Below are 19,942 nucleotides of genomic sequence, written 5' to 3' on the forward strand. Positions count from 1 at the left end.
TTATATGACAAAAGCCATGATTGTCTCTTCCAATAGAAGACAAAAAACCAAGATTGTCATTTTTTAATACTGGGGCCTTTACAAACATCTGAGATGACTAGCTACACTAGAAAACTGTTATCTATTAGTGGACTAAATACGGCTAAAAAAAATAACAGCCCATCAACAAATTATCTTTTACATTGATTTTGAATCTGAGGATGGGAGTTACATCTCGAGGAGTCATCCCTGCAGCCAACACGAAACTGCTATTCCTAGGAATGCTTCTAAATGTCAGACTAGGAAAGTCTTTCCTTCTGAGAGCAGATTAGAAAGATTGAAGAAGGCGATAAGCACCTTTCTACTAGATTTACTACCATCTCACCAGTTACTCTGTCTGACGAGGACATCTGCCCTCCGGGGAGCACAGGGAGATCAACGGGAAAGCATCAGATCCTAATTTCCCCAAGGGGATTAGATCTTCCACCTTACTCCTGGGAATTGATGCTCTTCAGAGACATCAAGAAAGGGGGGTTACCTACATGTGGCATCACAGAGCCTCTGGACTCTGAGCCAATTCCCAACATCATTGTCTCATGAACTACCTGGAATGAGGGCAATTTTCTGGTCCTCCAGCAGTTCCATCACTCCTACAGTTCCCTTCAGGACACTCTGTGGTGTTGATGAGTGATGACACTTCGGGAGTGACTTATACTCAAACAATCAAGGAAGTTCCTCTTCACAGCACCTATACCAACTAACTGGGGAAATGTCTCATCCCATACAAGGGAGATGTTCTGGTGGACGATCTGAGTAATGATTCAGATAGTTGATTCTGAGTGGTTTGTGAATCTCCAAGTACCCAGCAGAGTCCCGACTTAGGGGATTTTCACTGGCAGTAGACCTGTCTGCCACGTTTTCTGATCATCAAGCTTCCAATGTACTGCTTGTTAATATACTCAACTACAGGTCGACCACTTAGACTCCAAGGAAACTACTCTGTGATGCAGGTTCTTAGGCTGGGCGCGAGGGAACATCAGACAACCTTCACCACCCATTTCCTGCAAGGTATAACCCACAGGATTATGGAGACGTTTTCTATGGAACCTGTGGTGGCTACACAATAAGTGATTTAATCACCTAGAGTTCCTTGATGGGAAAGTAGCAGACGGCGGAGAACAGCATTATCAGGCATTAAATCTGGGATGATAAGAGTGACTGGCATCTTATTCTTTCATCTTCCCCTCTCTCGGGGCACAGCACCCGCTGTACACTGCAATATGGCCTGAGCTGTTTGCAGATATAACCACTTTCCTTGTGTAACTTAATACATGCACATACATTTGTTACATCCCCATAACCCTCTGGCAAGGTGGGATTGGAAAATGTTCTAATAATGATAAGGGGTTTGTGTGAAAAAACTTAATTTATTTTGTATCTAGGGAAACTACAAAATCATAAAGCGTTTGAAATTTTGTATCATTAATTTATTTTTGTCTCATGACCCCCTTTTTCTTTTTTTCAGAGTGACAGCACCCTGCACCCAGCAGGGGTCATGTTCTAAAAATTTATTTTAAGATGAAGATTGAAAAAAAAAAAAAATAAAGAATCCTGTATTGAAGCCTATTAAAGATAGATGGCAAGAGTGATTTGGACTCCCCTCTGCTTTTGAAAGTGCTAGGTAAGGACAAATAATTATTGACTGTGGGGGATTTTAAGGATATTAGTACAGTGGGCACTTTAGTGAAAGTAAACCCTACGGATGATTAGGTAGTCAGAGATTTTTGTCCAGACTCTGTTCACTCACAGTGTGGATTTTGAACCGCAATGTGGTGGGGTTCTCCATTAAGCTTAAAGTTTGTCTTGCTACTGTATGCAATCTTTAGCCATCCCTTTTGCTTGTAGCATTGAGGATAATAAGTTTTTTCTTAGTATATTATGTAATTTTTTTGTCTTTCTGATGTAAAGGTGAGAATGCAAAGGCAGGTCAGAGGTGTGAACAACCTGTCAAATTACATTTGAATTTAGCCCAAATATTTACACATATGGTCCTTTTTTTATACTTGTATATGTAGACTATTGTTTAATATGTTTTGAGTTGTCAATGGTACCAGTACATTGGGTTTGTGCATGTATTGTACCACTATATAAGGGTAAGGGAGATGTGCATGAGTGTTGTAATTCAAGGGGTATTAGTTTCTTGAGTGTAGTTGGAAAAGTGTATAGTAGAGTACTGATTAATAGGATTAAGGATAAAACAGAGAATGCAATCTTAGAAGTACAGGGTGGTTTTAGAAGAGGTAGAGGTTGTATGAATCAGATTTTTACAGTTAGGCAGATATGCGAGAAATATTTAGCAAAAGGTAAGGAGGTGTATGTTGCGTTTATGGATCTGGAGAAAGTGTATGATAGAGTTGATAGGGAAGCAATGTGGAATGTGATGACATTATATGGAGTTGGTGGAAGGTTGTTGCAAGCAGTGAAAAGTTTCTACAAAGGAAGTAAAGCATGTGTTAGGATAGGAAATGAAGTGAGCGATTGGTTTCCGGTGAGAGTGGGGCTGAGACAGGGATGTGCGATGTTGCCGTGGTTGTTTAACCTGTATGTTGATGGAGTGGTGAGAGAGGTGAATGCTCGAGTGCTCGGACGAGGATTGAAACTGGTAGACGAGAATGATCGAGAATGATCATGAATGAGAGGTAAATCAGTTGTTGTTTGCGGATGATAATGTACTGATTGCAGACGCGGAAGAGAAGCTTAGCCGATCAGTAACAGAATTTGGAAGGGTGTATGAGAGAAGGAAGTTGAGAGTTAATGTGGGTAAGAGTAAGGTTATGAGATGTACGAGAAGGGAAGGTGGTGCGAGGTTGAATGTCATGTTGAATTGAGAAGGTGGATCAGTTTAAGTACTTGGGGTCTGTTGTTGCAGCAAATGGTGGAGTGGAAGCAGATGTACGTCAGCGAGTGAATGAAGGATGCAAAGTGTTGGGGGCAGTTAAGGGAGTAGTAAAAAATAGACGGTTGGGCATGAATGTAAAGAGAGTTCTGTATGAGAAAGTGATTGTACCAACTGTGATGTATGGATCGGAGTTGTGGGAAATGAAAGTGATGGAGAGACAGAAATTGAATGTGTTTGAGATGAAGTGTCTAAGGAGTATGGCTGGTGTAACTCGAGTAGATAGGTTAGGAACGAAGTAGTGAGGGTGAGAACAGATGTAAGAAATGAGTTAGCAGCTAGAGTGAATATGAATATGTTGAGGTGGTTTGGCCATGTTGAGAGAATGGAAAATGGCTGTTTGCTAGAGAAGCTGATGAATGCAAAAGTTGATGGGAGAAGTACAAGAGGAAGGCCAAGGTTTGGGTGGATGGATGGAGTGAAGGAAGCTCTGGGTGATAATAGGATAGATGTGAGAGAGGCAAGAGAGCGTGCTAGAAATAGGAATGAATGGCGAGCAATTGTGACGCAGTTCCGGTAGGCCCTCCTGCTTTCCCCGGTGCTTTGGATGACCGCGGAGGTAGCAGCAGTATGGGATTTAGCGTTATGAAGCTTCATCTGTGGTGGATAACGGGGGAGGGTGGGCTGTGCCACCCTAGCCATACCAGCCGAACTCGGTTGAGTTCCTTGTCAGGCTGGGAGGAACGTAGAGAAGAGAGGTTCCCTTTTGGTTTCATTTGTTTGATGTCGGCTAACCCCCAAAATTGGGGGAAGTGCCTTGATTTATGTATGTATGTATGTACGTATGTATGTATGTATGTATGTAGATTAAACACTTAGAGGATTGATTCCTAAGAGGTTCTTATTATAGATATTTTTTTATCTTTGCCTTTCATAAAACTTATTTTTTCCTCCTATTATAAAAATTACGCATTTCATTCTCCTGCAAATGTCCCCTTCTCAGGCCCCAATTTAGAGATTTTTCCCTTTGAATTATTGTTTCTTTTTTCTTTTCCTCTCTTAATGTTTACAATGTTCAAATAACTTGAAAATATAGTGAGGAAACCTCCTATCTATAAAGCATATTGCTCCTCTCATTTAGGAGTCCGTGCAAAGCACTATGGAGAGAGACGGGGAACACAAGAAAAAATAATAGGGAAGTAAGATTCTAGCTGGGTTCTCTTGCACAGTATAAAATTAAGGGGTGGTGCCCCATGCCTAATTCATCTTTGATTGTTTACCTTTTACCCAGATTTCTGGCTATTTCACCGTTTCTTGTGGTGTAGTGAAACGGAGTGGGGTCGCCATTTGGACACTAGGCAGTCTGCATGCTACATCTGGCCATAGTCCTCAAACCACTACAACGTCTATGGCTAGTTCAAAGAATCATACAACTTCTGAGAATTCTTACATAGACAAGTCACATTACTAGTATCACACAATCACGCAGATTGCTCAGGCCACTAAAGCGTGCTATTGCACGAAGTTTTAGCGAGGTTTCAGGTTTTCCTCTTTACGTGTGCGTAGCACAGTGGGAAACCATGGGTCAAAAACCAGCCAGTTGGTTAGGACTTCCACCCACCTTATTGGTGAGATTTCCCTAATAAAATGCGAAAGGGTTTGTATTTAGTGACGGAACAAATGACAAATTTAAAGTAATTTGTATTTTTTCCCAACAATACAAACCTTGAGCTCTTTATATAAATTTGGCCCACCATTACCAGTCCCCCTTTAAGTCCTGCCTGCAATCTAAAGTGATGAGACAACACAGGTGTGTGTGTGTATGCGGGGCGCCCGGTACTACTGGTTAATTAATGGTGGGTTAGTGATACCTTGCTAAAAGTCTTATGGCTAGTTCTCCAGCTTCACTGAATGTATATTCCTAGTAGAGCTCAAGGTTTTTATTGTTAGGCTAATTACAAATTACTTTAAATTTGCCATAATTAAGGGTTATTTACTAAAAAGCGGTAGTCCTTCCCTCATATCTAAAAATATATAAGCTACATGTACTAAATGCCCAGACATGAGTAATATATTGCTAGCATAATATCACAAATTTTAAGTAATTTGTATTTTTCCTAACATACTTACCGAGAACTACTTTCTTAGGAGTTACCTTGAATCTCCTCTCAACCGACCAGAGTTTTGTGTAGTCTACCCTGCTTCCGTTTTCTGTGGGGACTAACCCAGGCGTAAGGAGAACGTGCCCTGAGGGTAGTCCTGAGCTAGGTCGGCGTTAGCTTGGGTCTCGCTCGTCAGTAAGTTCCTAGGATGGTACAAAAGGTTCTTCAAGGGCAGAAAGGCAATCGGGGAAGGTAGGGAGGGCCATTACCCGAAAGTAGTTCTCGGTAAGTATGTTAGGAAAAATAAAAATTACTTAAAATTTGTGATTTGTTCCAACACAGAGACTTACCTCGAACAACTTTCTTAGGAGACTTACACTTTAGGAGGTGGGAGTGTCTTCCTAAACTTCAGACCCAGCTAACCGGACGTCCCGTAACCTAGATGTGAACTAGGTTGCATACTATATCGGAAAACGAAAGGTAGGGTAAACTACACAAAGAGCTCATGTTAGTGTCTAAGTACTCACCCTTTAAAAAATTCCATGATGCTGAGTCCTGTGACGAAGTTGTAGAGACGTGTCTTCTTTGGTTTGTATGTGTGGTTATCTCCGAGCAGGGATAGGAAAACGGGGACTAGGGTGAAAAGGAACGAACCTGTGTCTCTTGGTTTTGTTATCCGCGATTGTACCTGGGGCTTTACCGTTAAATCGCTTGGAGCGCGGAGATGACTGTCCCAATAGAAAAACCGTCTAAAGACCTCCTCGAGTAATCCTTGAGATAATGTGCTGTGAAGGTCGACTGATTCAACCAGGTGCCTGCTCGAAGGATCTGGCCCACCGCTATGTTCCTCTCAAAAGCTAAAGATGTGCTTAGACCCCTAATGTCATGGGGCCTAGGAGTACCTGGCAGGGGCAGTCCCTCCTCATTATAGGCTCTGACAATAACCTGTCTCAGCCAAAAGGAGATGGTATTCTTAGATACCTGCTTTTTCGTAACACCCGTGGAGACGAAAAGATTTTTGATACCAGGGCGGAGATGGGCAGTCCTCTCAAGGTACTTTCTAACGGCACAGATGGGGCACAACTTCAAATCTTCTGGATTCCCTGTCTTAGGAATGGCTGGCATTGAAAATCCCTCGAACTTCGGATCCCAGACCGCTGGATTCTGAGTTTTTGCCACGAAAGAAGGGACGAACTTGAGGGAGATTTCTCTCCACCCATTCGAATGAGAGATGTCGTAAGACAACCCATGGATCTCTCCTACTCTCTTAGCAGAGGCCAAGGCCAACAAGAAGACCGTCTTGAGAGTGAGATCCCTGTCTACTATATCCTTCAGGGGTTCGAACGGGGGACCTCTTAACATTTTCAATACCCTTGCCAAGTCCCACTGCGGCACACTGGAGGCCTGAGGAGGGCAAGCTTGTTCGAAGCTTCTGATGAGCATAGAAATGTGCCTAGAGGTGCCCAGGTCGATGCCCTTCAGTAGGAAGACTTGGCCCAAGGCTGCACGGACCCCTTTGATAGCCGGAATTGACATGCCCACTTCGTCTCTGAGATGCACTAGAAAATCCGCGATATCTGGGACCGAAGCTTTGAGAGGCTTGATGTCCTTTGAGGCACACCATTTCGTAAAAGTGGCCCATTTTGCTTGGTAGACCGCTGCTGAAGACCGTCTCAGATAACGTGACATCTTTTCTGCAGTTCCTGTTGAATATCCTTCCTTCCTCAGGAACCGCTCGATAGTCTCCAGACGTGAAGGCGTAGAGACTGAGGATTGTCGTGGAACCATAGAAAGTGTGGCTGCTGCAGAAGATCTGGCCTGTCGGGTAGAGGCCACGGAGGAAGACATGCCAGGTCCCTTAGATCCGCGAACCACTCCCTCTCCGGCCACCAGGGCGCTACCAAAGTCATCTTTAAGTTTCGGGCCGTCCGTACTCTGTTGAGCACTTGCCTGATCAATGTGAAGGGGGGAAAAGCGTACACGTCGACGTTGTCCCATTTGTGCTGAAAGGCATCTTCCAAGGCCGCCTTTGGGTCTGGGACAGGAGAACAAAACACGGGAAGTTGTGCGTTCAGCCTGGTTGCAAAGAGATCCATCACCAGCGATCCCCATTTTTGAATAATGAGTCTGGCTACTTCTGGGAGGAGGGACCACTCTGTTCCCACTATTTGTCCCATCCTGCTGAGGCCGTCGGCTAGCACGTTCTTCTTGCCTGGAATGAACCTTGCTGAAATCACTATCTGGTTCGACTCTGCCCAATCCAGGATCTCCAGAGCGAGATCGCACAACTCCTTTGATTTTAGGCCTCCGTGTTTCTTTATGTACGCGACTACTGTGGCGTTGTCGCACATCAACGCCACCGTGTTTCCCCTTAGAAGGTCGACGAACTGCAGGCAAGCTTCTTGGACTGCCTTCAACTCCAGGACGTTGATGTGTTGCCCTTTCTCCTCGTCCGTCCAGGTTCCTCTCGTCGTCTTGTTGAGGAGATGCGCTCCCCACCCCTCTTTGGAGGCGTCTGTGAACAGAAGCATCTCGGGAGGCTCGGTTGCGAAGGGCATCCCCTTGAGAGTATTCGACCGACACTGCCACCACTCCAGGGAGGGTATTGTGTCCGGCAGGACGGGGATTAATTTGTGGGGCGAGTCTACTTGGTTCCAGAGACCCTTCAGGTTCCCTTGGATGCTCCTGAGCCTGAGCCTCCCTTGGGGAACGAGTTTCTCTAACGACACTAGATGCCCTATCAGCCTTTGCCAGTCTTTGGCTCTCCTGGGTTGTCTCAAAAGGAAAGGCAGAAGGATCCCTTCCAGGTTGTTCACCCGGTCCTCTGACGGAAAGGCCTTCACTAGTCGGGAGTCCAGTGTCATCCCCAAGTAGGTCATCCTGGTGGAGGGCGACAGATTCGATTTTTCTCGGTTGATCGTGATACCCAGATCTTTGCAGAATTGAAGTAGCCTTACACCTTGCTCCTTCAAAACTCCCTCTGAGGAGGAAAGGAGCAACCAGTCGTCCAGGTATCGAATGAGGCGAATACCCCTCTTGTGAGCCCACACCGAAACTATCGTGAAGACTCTCGTGAATACCTGGGGAGCTGTTGACAAACCGAAGCAGAGAGTCTTGAACTGTAGGATCTGGGCACCCCACTTCACCCGGAGAAACTTCCTGCTTGAGGGGTGGACCGGGATTTGAAAGTATGCGTCCTTGAGGTCTATGGTCATCATGTAGTCCCCTTCCCTCAAGGACTGCAAGACCGACTTCGGGGTGTCCATTTTGAAGTCCGTCTTGCAAACAAACTTGTTGAGGGCTGACAGGTCTATCACCGGTCTCCATCCCCCTGTTGCCTTTTCTACCAGAAAAAGTCGGCTGTAGAAGCCTGGGCCCGGATGTAGGACCTCTTCCATTGCACCTTTCTCCAACATAATGGACACTTCTTCCTGAAGGGCTGCCCTCTTCAATGGGTCCTTGGGTGCCAGCCACTCCGCCAGACTGGCTGGAATCAAAGGTGGAGGTTCCGTTAAGAACGGGAGTCTGTACCCTTCTTTCAGTACGGATACTGTCCAGGGCTCCGCACCGTGAGCCCTCCATGCTTGCCAATATTGTCTGAGGCATCCCCCAACCTGAGGCTTGGGCAGGAGTAGGGGGCCTCCCACTCTATCTCCTCCTGGAAGAGCGGCCTGAACGCCCTCTCCTGGACGCTGAGTATGCCGTCCTAAAAGAGGCAGACGCTGCTGGGGCTCCTCTACGGGGGGGCTGTGGTGGTTGAGCCCAAGAGGTAGATGGGGCGTCTCTCCTCGTCAGGCTAGGAGAGGCATGAGAAGTAGAGGGTCCATCCGACGTTGACCTCCTGTAAGCAGGTCTCCTCACGGGGTGGGGTTTGGGTGTGCTCACATCATTCCTTTTCGAGACCTTTTCCATGAGCTCCTCCAACTGTTTCAACGGAAACAGGGACTCACCCCACACAGGTAGGCTCCTCAAAGCCCTTGCTTCTCTGTCAGGGATCTTCCGGGAAAGGTTGGCCAAGATCGTATCCCATTTCCGAAGTACCCAGTTAGCTGACAGGGCAAGAGACTGATAAGTTAGGAACTTCAAGGTATTTCCCCCGGAGATGATGAGTTCCTTCAGGAGGTCTTGTTTCGCCGGGTCTGTCAAGTCGTAGGTGGCTTGCACACCTACCAGAGTGGAGGCCCACCAGTCCAACCAGGAGGCGACGTGGACAAAGTCTTTGGACATTTCCTCCATCATTGCAGCCTCCGACTGTGAAAAACAAATCGGGGCTGATGCGGCGCTGTCTTCTGGGGTGCCCTGGCTCAATACTTCCAGGGAAGATTCTATTTTGCAGGCTCCCGGTCGCTGCCCTTCTGGGACATAAAACTTACTCTGGGACCTGAGTCCTTGTAGTAACTTTGAGGAACTCTGTGACTTGGGGGCCTCGGCATTGCCCGCCACAATCTTGTCTACGTGGGCACGGCCCAGGACCAAATCCCTGGCCACAGGCAGCGCCAGGGAGGGTTTCTGCTACACGGGGGCCTCCATTAGCCGATTTAGGCTGGACCGCCAGGAGTCCCCGTCGGCTGGAACAGGTTCTTCGATCCGGTGATGTCTGCGTATAAGGCCTATCACCCTACGATATGCCGAGTCCTCGGTTGGGGAACCTTCCCTGTCGTCAGCAACACCCTCTGCCTGATTCCGAGGTGCCGGGTCAACGGGCACCCCCAAAGGTCGTCGTAGTTCAGGCTCAACGAGCACCTCCCTGCGGTGGTAACGGTCTGCTTCGACGAAAACTTCCGCACTAGGCCCGGGTGTCGGGATCGCCGTGTCGGCGAGGACTACCGTCCGTAAAATATCTTTGGAGGACGAGGACGTGGCTTCCGTGGGCTGGCCCGACGGAGGAAGCCGTTCCTGCGAGTCCAATGGCCGAGTCAGCTGTGCTGACCCGCCCAGGCTGCCCGTCCAAAAACTCGGCTCCCCCCGCTGGGCGGGTTGAGCCAGAAGCTTTGCGGCCTTACGCCTACCTGAAGAGGCCTTCTCGCTCTGTTCCTTGCGAGGGTCATACTTTTGGCTGGTCGAGGGCCTTCGTGGAGAATATTCTCTGGACTGGCGGCTTGGAGAACGCTGAAACTCGCTCCTGCGGGGAACAGACCCATTCACCATTGGGGGACCTACTCTTCCTGTACTTCCTCCTCGGTGGGACCTTGAGCGGGAGCACCTGCTCCTGGATCTCTCCCTCCTCCGCCAGCGCCTCCTCCTCGCTTCACCCTCTGAAGAGACCGAAGAGCCGCCCTCCGAAGATCCCGACGATACTGCATAACCCGACCGACGGACGGGAGCGGGGGCAACTGAGGTCTTCGCGATCTGTTGAGTTCCAGAGGTCGAGGGTTGTAAAAACGAGTCCGGAACCGCCGTCAGAGGAGCTGGAAAGGAGGTCGGTCGCACTACGCTGGGGAACCAGGAATCTAGGCCATCTTCCATCCGCAACAGGGACCTACCTGGCGTTTTCGGGAACTTCCACCCGAAGGGCTCCCCTACCGTCGAGTCTAACCTATCCTGGACGCTATCAGCTGCTGAAGTATCTGAAACACAGGCCCAAGACACGGGCGAAGAGACAGGCACAGTGTTGCTCCACATGGGGTCATCGGAGGAGACGTGCCCCCCAATCACAAGGGCAGAGTCTCCAAGACCCGCAGACAAAGCACTATCAGGCCCCCCACTAGCCTGTGACAGTCCAGCAACCCCCACATCATGTATATTAGACTCTTGGGGCACCTTCTCCGCAACGGACTTACCTCGTCCCCTACCCTGGGTAGGGGAAGAAGAGACAGAAGCCCCGTCAGATCGTCCACCTGGCGACGGCAATGGCGAAGAGATGCTTGTCTTCCTGGGAGATCGTTTAGAGGATTTCTTCTTCTTTGTGCTATAACGCACCCACTGGATTTCATTCCAGCTAACACACTCCGAGCACGTATCCGTCGGCGAACACACACTGCCCCTACAGGAAGAGCAAAGGGAATGCGGGTCCACCTCCAGCTTGGATAGGCCCAGGACAACGGCGGGTCTGCTCCATCACAACACAACCACAAGACACAGGCACGAAGGGAAGGAATAAGGAAATCACTTGGGAAACACAAGGGAAATAAGTGAACACGCGAGAACACAAGGGAGAGCACAGAGATACCACGTGGTAACCACGTGGGACACACGAGTCGGGACACAAAGGGTCGCAAGAGAATGGAGAGCGGCGTGATGGTATCACGACGCGACCAGAGAACTTACTGACGAGCGAGACCCAAGCTAACGCCGACCTAGCTCAGGACTACCCTCAGGGCACGTTCTCCTTACGCCTGGGTTAGTCCCCACAGAAAAAGGAAGCAGGGTAGGCTACACAAAACTCTGGTCGGTTGAGAGGAGATTCCAGGTAACTCCTAAGAAAGTAGTTCTCGGTAAGTCTCTCGTCTGCGTATTTTCTTGGCAAATTTTATACTGTTAGCATATTTAGTCATCATCTCTGACACTTTATGCAACCTAACAAGAACACAAACAAATGTGGGCTTCAAAGTTTTTTTTTTAGAGATTGCTTCAATGTACTTTAGTAGTATACATAAGGAGTGTGGGTTTCTTTCAGTAATTTTCCTAAACATTGGGGATAATAAGGACATAATCATCACACAGTATTTCATGATTTTTCTCTTAAATCCAGAAATAAATGAACAACATGTACCAGATGCACACATGAGTAAGACATTGCTAGCATATATGCCTGTCTGTGTATTTCTGGGCCAATTTTATACTTATTTAATTAATGTCTCTGGCACTTTATGCATCTTTCACCATAAAAAAAAACATAAAAATTGTAAAAACTGTACTATACATTTCCATGTATAAGATGACCTTCAGATAAGACAAGGTAAAAGTTTTGGCAAATTTCAATGAATTTAGGGCATATCACTTGTAAAAGAAAACTGCTGAAACCACCTGCATATACGGTAGCTTTTACAGCAACAGATATCTTACCAAATACTGTATTGGTTATGTAATGATGATGATATTACTAATGTTGTTTTATTGTATCCTTAGAAATTCAAATTAAATTAAATAAAGGCGAAGTTATATGTTTTTCCTAAACACGGCGCCTAAAATGGAAACCATTGTTTTGTTTACGTTTCATCGGTGATCATAGTGAAGAAATGAACGCATTTACACATCAGTGAGAACTACCAGTAATGATATTAATAACTTTTAGTAGAGATGGTGTTATTACAGATATTTTATCTACAGTATCTGAAGAAATTCAAAATAAATTAAGATAATTTCATATATTTTTCATTCCATTTCCAACATATTTTTCCTAACTTCAGTTCTAAGCCAGTTGAGTATAATGCTAACATAAATGTTATAACTACCATCATCAACACTGTTATCAAAATTATTGAAATGTTAGATAAAGCTTTAGATAGAATTTGAAGTACAACTTCAAATTTTTACCTCTCCTTTAAAAACAAGACCTCTCAGTAAGTTATGTAACAGTACAAAAATGACAAATTCGGAAGTAATTTGTTATTTTTCCTAACGATACAAACCTTAGCAATTTAGGGGGGTATACTTTTGGCGAAAGCTGAAAGGACGAGCCATTAAAATTTAGTGAGGGTTAACTACACATCCCGCTAGTTAGCGGGGGAGGGGGGTGTTTAGGGGGGGAGGGAGTATAGCCTGCTACCCCTCCCACTCACACACCGGTGATTTCATTCACTTTACTTGGAGATAAGACTTCAAGGGGGACAGTGTTGGCGGGCAAGTATGTTTAAATAGCTAAGGTATGTATCGTTAGGAAAAATACAAATTACCTCCGAATCTGTCATTTGTTCCGTAACTGGAATACAAACCATGCTCACCCATTAGGAGAGTGGACGTCCCTGCCAATCTGGCTTTTTGGCCTTACCCATACTGCCTATTGTGCAGAGTTCCGTGCAATAATATGGAAACCCTAACACCTCACTAACCTGCTAAGCATGGTCAACAGCCTACCCAAGTTGTGTGTGGTGATAAACTAGCAATGTGACTGTCCAGGTAAACATTATTCCGAGTCTTCCAGAACATGAATTATGAGACCGATACATTCCCAATACCACCTCGCTAGGGTATGGGGACGCATCAGTATTGGAACAATACTAGGTTACACGCGGGAGCGATGGTTTACTTGTAGAGGTTTGAGGCCAGAATGTGCAGAGGTTCCAGGAAGCTGATTTTCCCCAAGAGAGGGGAGGATGAAGAAAGGAAAAGAGCCCGACATTCCTTTCATTCACAAAGACTAAAACACGGGTAACCAATGCCCTCAACCTTCTGCTGCTTGTCTAATATGGAGCTTGAGGTACTAAACCAGCTATTGTGCAGCCACCACAGGACCAATAGAGAACGTATCAAGATCCCTGTGGGTCACGTCTTGCAGGTAGTGGGCGGTGAACGTCGTTTGGCGTTTCCACACGCTCGCTTGCAATACCTGCAACACAGTGTAGTTCTTTTTGAAGGGCAGGGACGTTGCTACACCCGACATCATGCGCCCTGGGACGTGTTGGTGGAGGATCGGGATTCAACACAAACTCAATGACTGCAAATCCATGAGGAGATTGTGTTCTTCGTGACCCTCCGCGTGGTTCTGCCCGTGCTTATGAAGAGTGAGGACACTCTGGGCCGCGCTGCTGCTGTACTCTTGAGGTAGTGCCTGAAACACCTTATTGTGCATAGTAACAGATGATTTGGGTCGTCATTTACCGATTGGAGACTCGACATCCGGAAGGATTCGAACAGAGGATCCGAAACCCCCGGATTCTGAGTCTTAGCAACAAACTCAGGGACAACGCTGAAGCATACCATTCTCCATTGCCTTGAATGGGCGACATCATAAGAGAGACCATGAAGTTCCCTAACTCGTTTGACTTATGCCAAAGCAAGTAGGAACACCGTCTTCCGTCTTCCAAGTCAGGTGACGATCTGATGCCTGATGTAATGGTTCGTACGGAGGTCTCTTTATAGACTGAAGAACTCGAACCACGTTCCAAGGGGGAGGTCTCACTTCCGACTGAGGACAGGTAAGTTCATAACTTTGTATGAGAAGAAAAAGTTCCAGTAATGAGGAAATGTCCATTCCTTTCAGTTTAAAGGCGAGACTCAAGGCTGAGTGATAGCTTTTAACCGCTGAAACTGAAAGACGCATTTCTTCCCGCAAATAGACGAGAAACTCCGCTATTGCTGGAATAGTAGCATCGAGCGGATTGAGACCCCTTGCACGACACCAACCACAGAAGACATTCCACTTCACCTGGTAGACTGAGGCTAAAGATCTTCGCAGACATCCAGACATCCTTTTTGCAGCCTGTGCACAAATCCTCTTTGTGTGAGGAGATGCTGAATAGTCTCCAGACGTGAAGACGTAGCAAAGCTACTGCCTTGTGGTAAATGTTGACATGTGGTTGGCTGAGTAGATTGTGTAGTGGAGGAAGTTCTCTACAGAGCTCCGTCAGGAGCAGCAGAAGGTCCGGGAACCATTGCGCATGATGCCATAGCGGAGCTATGAGGGTCATTGAAAGATTGACCGATGTTCTGGTCTTGTTAAGTACTCTTTCATCAGACAGAACGGTGGGAATGCGTATACGTCGATGTTGTCCCACTATTGTTTGAATGCATCTTGCCGGAGAGCCTTGGGATCTGGGACTGGGGAGCAGTACAGCGGGAGCCTGAAATTCAGGGTTGTTGCGAACAGACCCACAGTCGAAGAACCCCACAAAGTCTGGACTTTGTTGGCTATAAGATGATCCAAAGATCTTTCAGAACCCACTATCTGCGATGCTCTGCTCAGATTGTCGGCGTGCACATTGCCCTTGCCTGGAATGAAGCAGGCTGACAGTGAGATTGAACAGACTTCCACCCATCTTAGAAACTCTACTGCTAGAAGGGATAGGGGCTGCAAAAATTACCTCCTTGCTTCTTGATGTAAGCCACTACCGTGGTGTTGCCACTCATCACCATCGCTGAGTGACCCGCCAGGAACTGGTGGAGCTCTTGAAGGACCAGAAAGACTGCCTTCATCTCTAAGAGATTTATGTGAAGGTACTTTTCGGACTGTGACCAAAGGCCTGAGGCCATGTGGTGCAGCACATGGGCCCCTCACCCTTCTTTTGATGTGTCCGAGAGCAGCATCAAATTGGGAGGAGGGACGAGAAGATCGACACCCTTCAGCAAACCACCATCCGAGGTCCATCTCTTCTTCTGATTCCATAGGAATCGGAGTGTCCGGTGAATCGGAGGCCTGATTCCAATTGGACTTCAGACGCCACTGGAGGGAACACATCCTGAGGCAACCGTTGGGAACTAGACGGGCCAAAGATAATAGGTGTTCAAGGAGATTTAGCCACTACTGGGCTGGGAGCTCTTCTCATCTGAGGAAAGGGCTTGCTACTTTCCTCAGCCTTGCTATCTTGTTATCTGATGGGAAGGCTTTGTGCGGGTTGGTGTCTAATATCATGCCCAGGTATACCAGTCTTTGAGTGGGAAGCAGAGATGACTTTTCAGTTGTCCAGGTAGCAAAGGAGACGGATGCCGAGACTGTGAGCCCAGGATGACAGTAAGGAGAACACTCTTGTGAAGACCTGGGGTGCTGTGGAAAGTCCGAAACAGCACCCTGAAATGGTGAGTCTTGTTGTCGATGCTGAATCTCAGATAATTCCTTGAAGACGGATGGATTGGGATCTGGAAGTATGCGCCCTTCAGATCCCGTGTACACATGAAGTCCAGTGGTCTTATCGCTAGTCTGACCGTGTCTACCGTCTCCATTCTGAACGAAATCTGTTCGACAAACTTGTTCAGAGCTGAGAGGTCGATGACTGGTCTCCAGCCTCCAGATGCCTTTTTCACAAGAAAGAGTCGACTGAAGAAGCCTGGGGACCCGTCTAGGACCTCCTGGAGAGCGCCCTTCTCCAACATGGTCTGGACTTTGGCCCGAAGGGCCTGCCCCTTTGTTGATCCCATCACACAGGAGCTCATAGGCACTGGATTTTTGGTCAATGGAGGAAGAGATGAAATGAACGGGATGCGATACCCTGAGCGGATCACGGAGATCGTCCAGGGCTCGGCTCTAAACTACATCCACCTGAACAAGCAGCTTCGAAGACATCCCCCTACTGGTGGACGAGCAGGGGGATGACCTCTCCTAGTGTTTGCGATTTTTACCGCCACCTCTCTGGTGTTTGCCTCCACGGATGGACTTGCTGCCTTTACCACCCTTAACAGGAAAGGGCTCCTTAGACACCTTAAGTTTAGGGATGGCTGCCGTTTTCTTTGATGACACTTTTCCTTGGCTGGTCTTTGGAGGGGCTGGTGTTCTGTAGGGCCAAGCTGTAAGGGCTCTATGAAGGAGGTAGTCCATGTTGGACTTCCTTCACCTCTCTACAGCCTGCTTGACGTCCCTAGGCTCAAAGAGGAAGGACCCCTCCATGGAGGAGGTTCGTAGCCTAGTGATCTCAGCGTTCGGGACCGGCTGGTGAAATCTCTTGGCCACCGTATCCCTATGTTTCAGAATGGTGTTGGCCCACAGGGTCACTACCTGGTGGGCCAGAAACTCAATGGTGCAAGTGCCCAAGAGAAAGAAGGTCTCCAAGGCCTTCCTGGTATGCTCCTTAGAGAAATCCTCGGTTCGCACCAGGATTCCTATCGACCCTAACCAATGATCCAGCCATGAAGTAGCCTGCATGGCATACTTGGCAACCTTCTCTTGGTTCAAGATCTCAGACGCTAAGAAAGAGACCTGACGCGGAGAGATCCTCTCAAGAGAGACTCCCTTGGTCAGCTCTTCTAAGGAGTGGTGAAGTGACAGTCGAGACTGCCTCGTCCATGACGTCAAAATATCTCCTCTGGCCGACACCCGAATGTGGGAGGAGTTTAGCGGACGAGGAAGAGCGGAAAGACTCAGAGATAGAAGACAAATAGGAGACGATCTTACGCCATACACCCTTCAACCCCCGAGACCATGGCAGGGCTGCACTGGCCTTAGGAGGCTTTTGGGTGCCTAGGACAAGGTCTAGGACAGTGTCCTTGCCTTCTTGAGGGGCCGTTTCTGGATCTGGTAACCCGTTAAGTGCCCTCATGAGGGCCAAAACCTGCCAAAAGGCATGTTTAGACTCTCTGGTCGTAGTCCGAAGCTGGGCTGGCAGCGGGATTTTCATCCACCACTGAGGTCTCACCCCAGGGTGGGTCGTGGTCATCAAGAGGAAGACTGACTTGGCTCCTAGACCACTTTGAGGGGTTCTGAGTCCTGGAGGAGGACTTGGGAATTGTCTTAGAGTCTTTAGATTCCCTTCTAGTAGGGAATAAAGGCTCTAGGGCAAAAGGTTTTGATGAAAACCTTCTCGGAAGGAAGAGAACGAGGAGCTGAAAGCGAGGTTATGTTCTCTCCTTGAGGTCTTTCCGTCAGAGACGGGAGAGATGAGTCCATCACTGACTCTTCCCTCTGGAAGCCTCTAGAAACAATGGGTGAGGCATCAAGGAGCCGAGACAAGGATGGAACCTCAGAGGAGGATTCTGCTCTAAGAGTCCTGATTGGAGTCAATCTAGCTCTTGTTGAAGAGACCTTATCGGGAAATACCTCTGCCTCTTCAGGGGGTAAGAAGCAGTTGTGGTCCTAAGTCTCGAATCGGCTGGCACCACCGGGGCTTCTGACAGGTGTACTGGAAGCAACAGGACGAAGGCTTGACATACAGCCCTGACCAGGAAGTTCAACCACCGCTGCTTACTCATTGAAGCGCTCACCAAGAGATCCCCTGAAGGGGAAGAGGTAGAAGGTGTTTCCACAACAGACGCTGATGATTTTGGGATTGTAGCAGTTGATTCCCTTTTAAAGGGAGGCAGCTTAGGAATCTTAAAACCCTGCAACTTGCCCTCTCCCTCCATCCCCGGCAGTTACGACGTTAAGCGTTTGCGGGGAGGGGAGCGAGGTGACGGAGAACGATTGTACGTAACCGTACCTTTCTTGGAAGCCACAAATATCGCTTTCGGTGGTTGTAGTTGGTAATCCTCTCTTGACAGAGGATGAGGTGGCCGCTGACGCATTGGAAAGCGACAAGAAAACTCCTGCTCTAGACGCAACGGTCGATGGTTAGAAGGTTGAAAAGAGGGAGTGTTCCCGCGTTGCCGAGCAATACCGTGTTAACGGGGGAGTCGATCGGTACAGCTGCATGAGAGGCAGGACGATTTGATGATGATCTTTTAGAAGGCGACTCAAGCGTCGCTAACAACCAGGTGAAGGTTGCCAAACAGGTGATCGTTGCCAAGCAGGCGAACGCTGACGAGCCGGCGATCGCTGAGAAGCAGGTGAATGCTGGCGGGCCGGCAAACGTTGTCAAGCGGGAAAATGCAGGCGAGCAGGTGAAAGCTGGCGAGCGGGCGAACGCTGCAGTGCAGGGAAACGGTGGCGGGCCACTGAACGCTGATGGGCAGGTGAATGCGGCTGGGCAGGGGACCGTTGTCGGGCCGGCGATTTCCGACGAGGAAGCGATTTCCGCGTTGTTGGCAATTCTTGCATAGCGAACGATTCACGAGCTAACGAACGTTTAGGAGGAGTACAAGACATTCGATGTCGATGGTCAGTTGAAAGAGGCGATTCACGTGTAACCCCACGTTTAGGTGGTGCACAAGAAGTCGCACGTTGACGTTGGTCACTGACGAGTTTAGACGGGTTGTAGACATAGCACGATGATAATGGTTGGGTGATTCACGCGTTGAAAGCAAAAAAGACGATTAACGAGTAACCGATTGTACCGGTGGTACACGAAAAAACTCTCATTGACGATGATCTGACGGAACACGAGAAAACACTCGATGATGATCAGATGGAATACGAGTATGATGATGATGGTCAGGCGATTTACAAGGTGAACGCGTAGGCAATTCATGCTCTGCTGAACAATGGAGAGACCATCGAGTAGGAGAATGTTGGGCAAGAGCCTGGTGAGACGTGGAGAGACGAGAGGAGTTTGGAGACGGAGGCGAAGGTCAAACAACCTCTTCCGCAGAAGACTGGGGAGGAGTAGAAGTGAAGAGAAGCCTCTTGGCCGAAGAAAAAGGACCACCCTGCAGGCAGAGAGTAGGATGGACACGTCGAGGTTGCCTGCCGCCGACACGACGATGAAGGAGCGTGGGATCAGCAGGCTTTGACAGCAGGCCTCCAAGAGGAGTCTCTATGTGAAACCCTTTACTAAGAAGGAAAACGCTTATCGGGGAGACATGCCTCGGACTTTCTCTCCCCTTGAAGGATGTTCATCAGGGGAGAGAGAGAATACCTCAGCGGCGAAAGATGGTGAAGCGGACGCAGCCACAGGAGCAGCAGGTGGAACAGCTGATGAGCTCTCCGACACCACAACGTCGACAACTGACAAAGGGTCGACGTCCGACGATAACTCAGCACCCCGATGCAAAAACTGCAGTAACGCCTCCTTCGAAGGATCACCAGGCAACCCCAACGACGGCTACAGCTGTAAAAGAGGAGAAAGAGACATGGCCTCACTCGGGGGGAGAGCTGGGACAACCCCACTAGGGGAAGTTGTATGTCTCTCGAGGAGTGAGGTTGGCCGGGAGTTAAATGGCCTACACTACTACTCGTCGGCTCCCCGGAGGAAGCCATCCGAGTAGGAGTTTCGGAGGAAGGTCAGGAGACAGAGGAAGAAGCCTTGGATTTCTTCTGCTTTGACGCAACCTTCGAAGGAGAAGAGTCCCACTAAGACTTCTTCTTCCACCTACGCCCGTACCTCTCCAACTGGGAGGAAGACCAACCTCAACATTCAACATGCTTGTTATCAATATCACAGTGCTGTCCTCTGCAGACATGGCAAAGGCTCTGGGGATCTGTTTCCACAGCAGACATGAATTTTCCGCAGGTGCGGGCTTCAGTACCCGTACAAGTTCGTATGGCAGTCGATAAAAACAGCAC

The 19,942-nt window shown here is 48.2% G+C and overlaps 1 protein-coding gene across 1 annotated transcript in view; it reads right to left on the reverse strand.

The window, feature by feature from the left end:
- Positions 1 to 19,942, reverse strand: part of tweek (transmembrane protein KIAA1109 homolog tweek) — a 789,520-nt gene that overhangs the window by 678,741 nt on the left and 90,837 nt on the right.

Source organism: Palaemon carinicauda, chromosome 24 (assembly GCF_036898095.1).
Source record: "Palaemon carinicauda isolate YSFRI2023 chromosome 24, ASM3689809v2, whole genome shotgun sequence".
Taxonomy (NCBI): domain Eukaryota; kingdom Metazoa; phylum Arthropoda; class Malacostraca; order Decapoda; family Palaemonidae; genus Palaemon; species Palaemon carinicauda.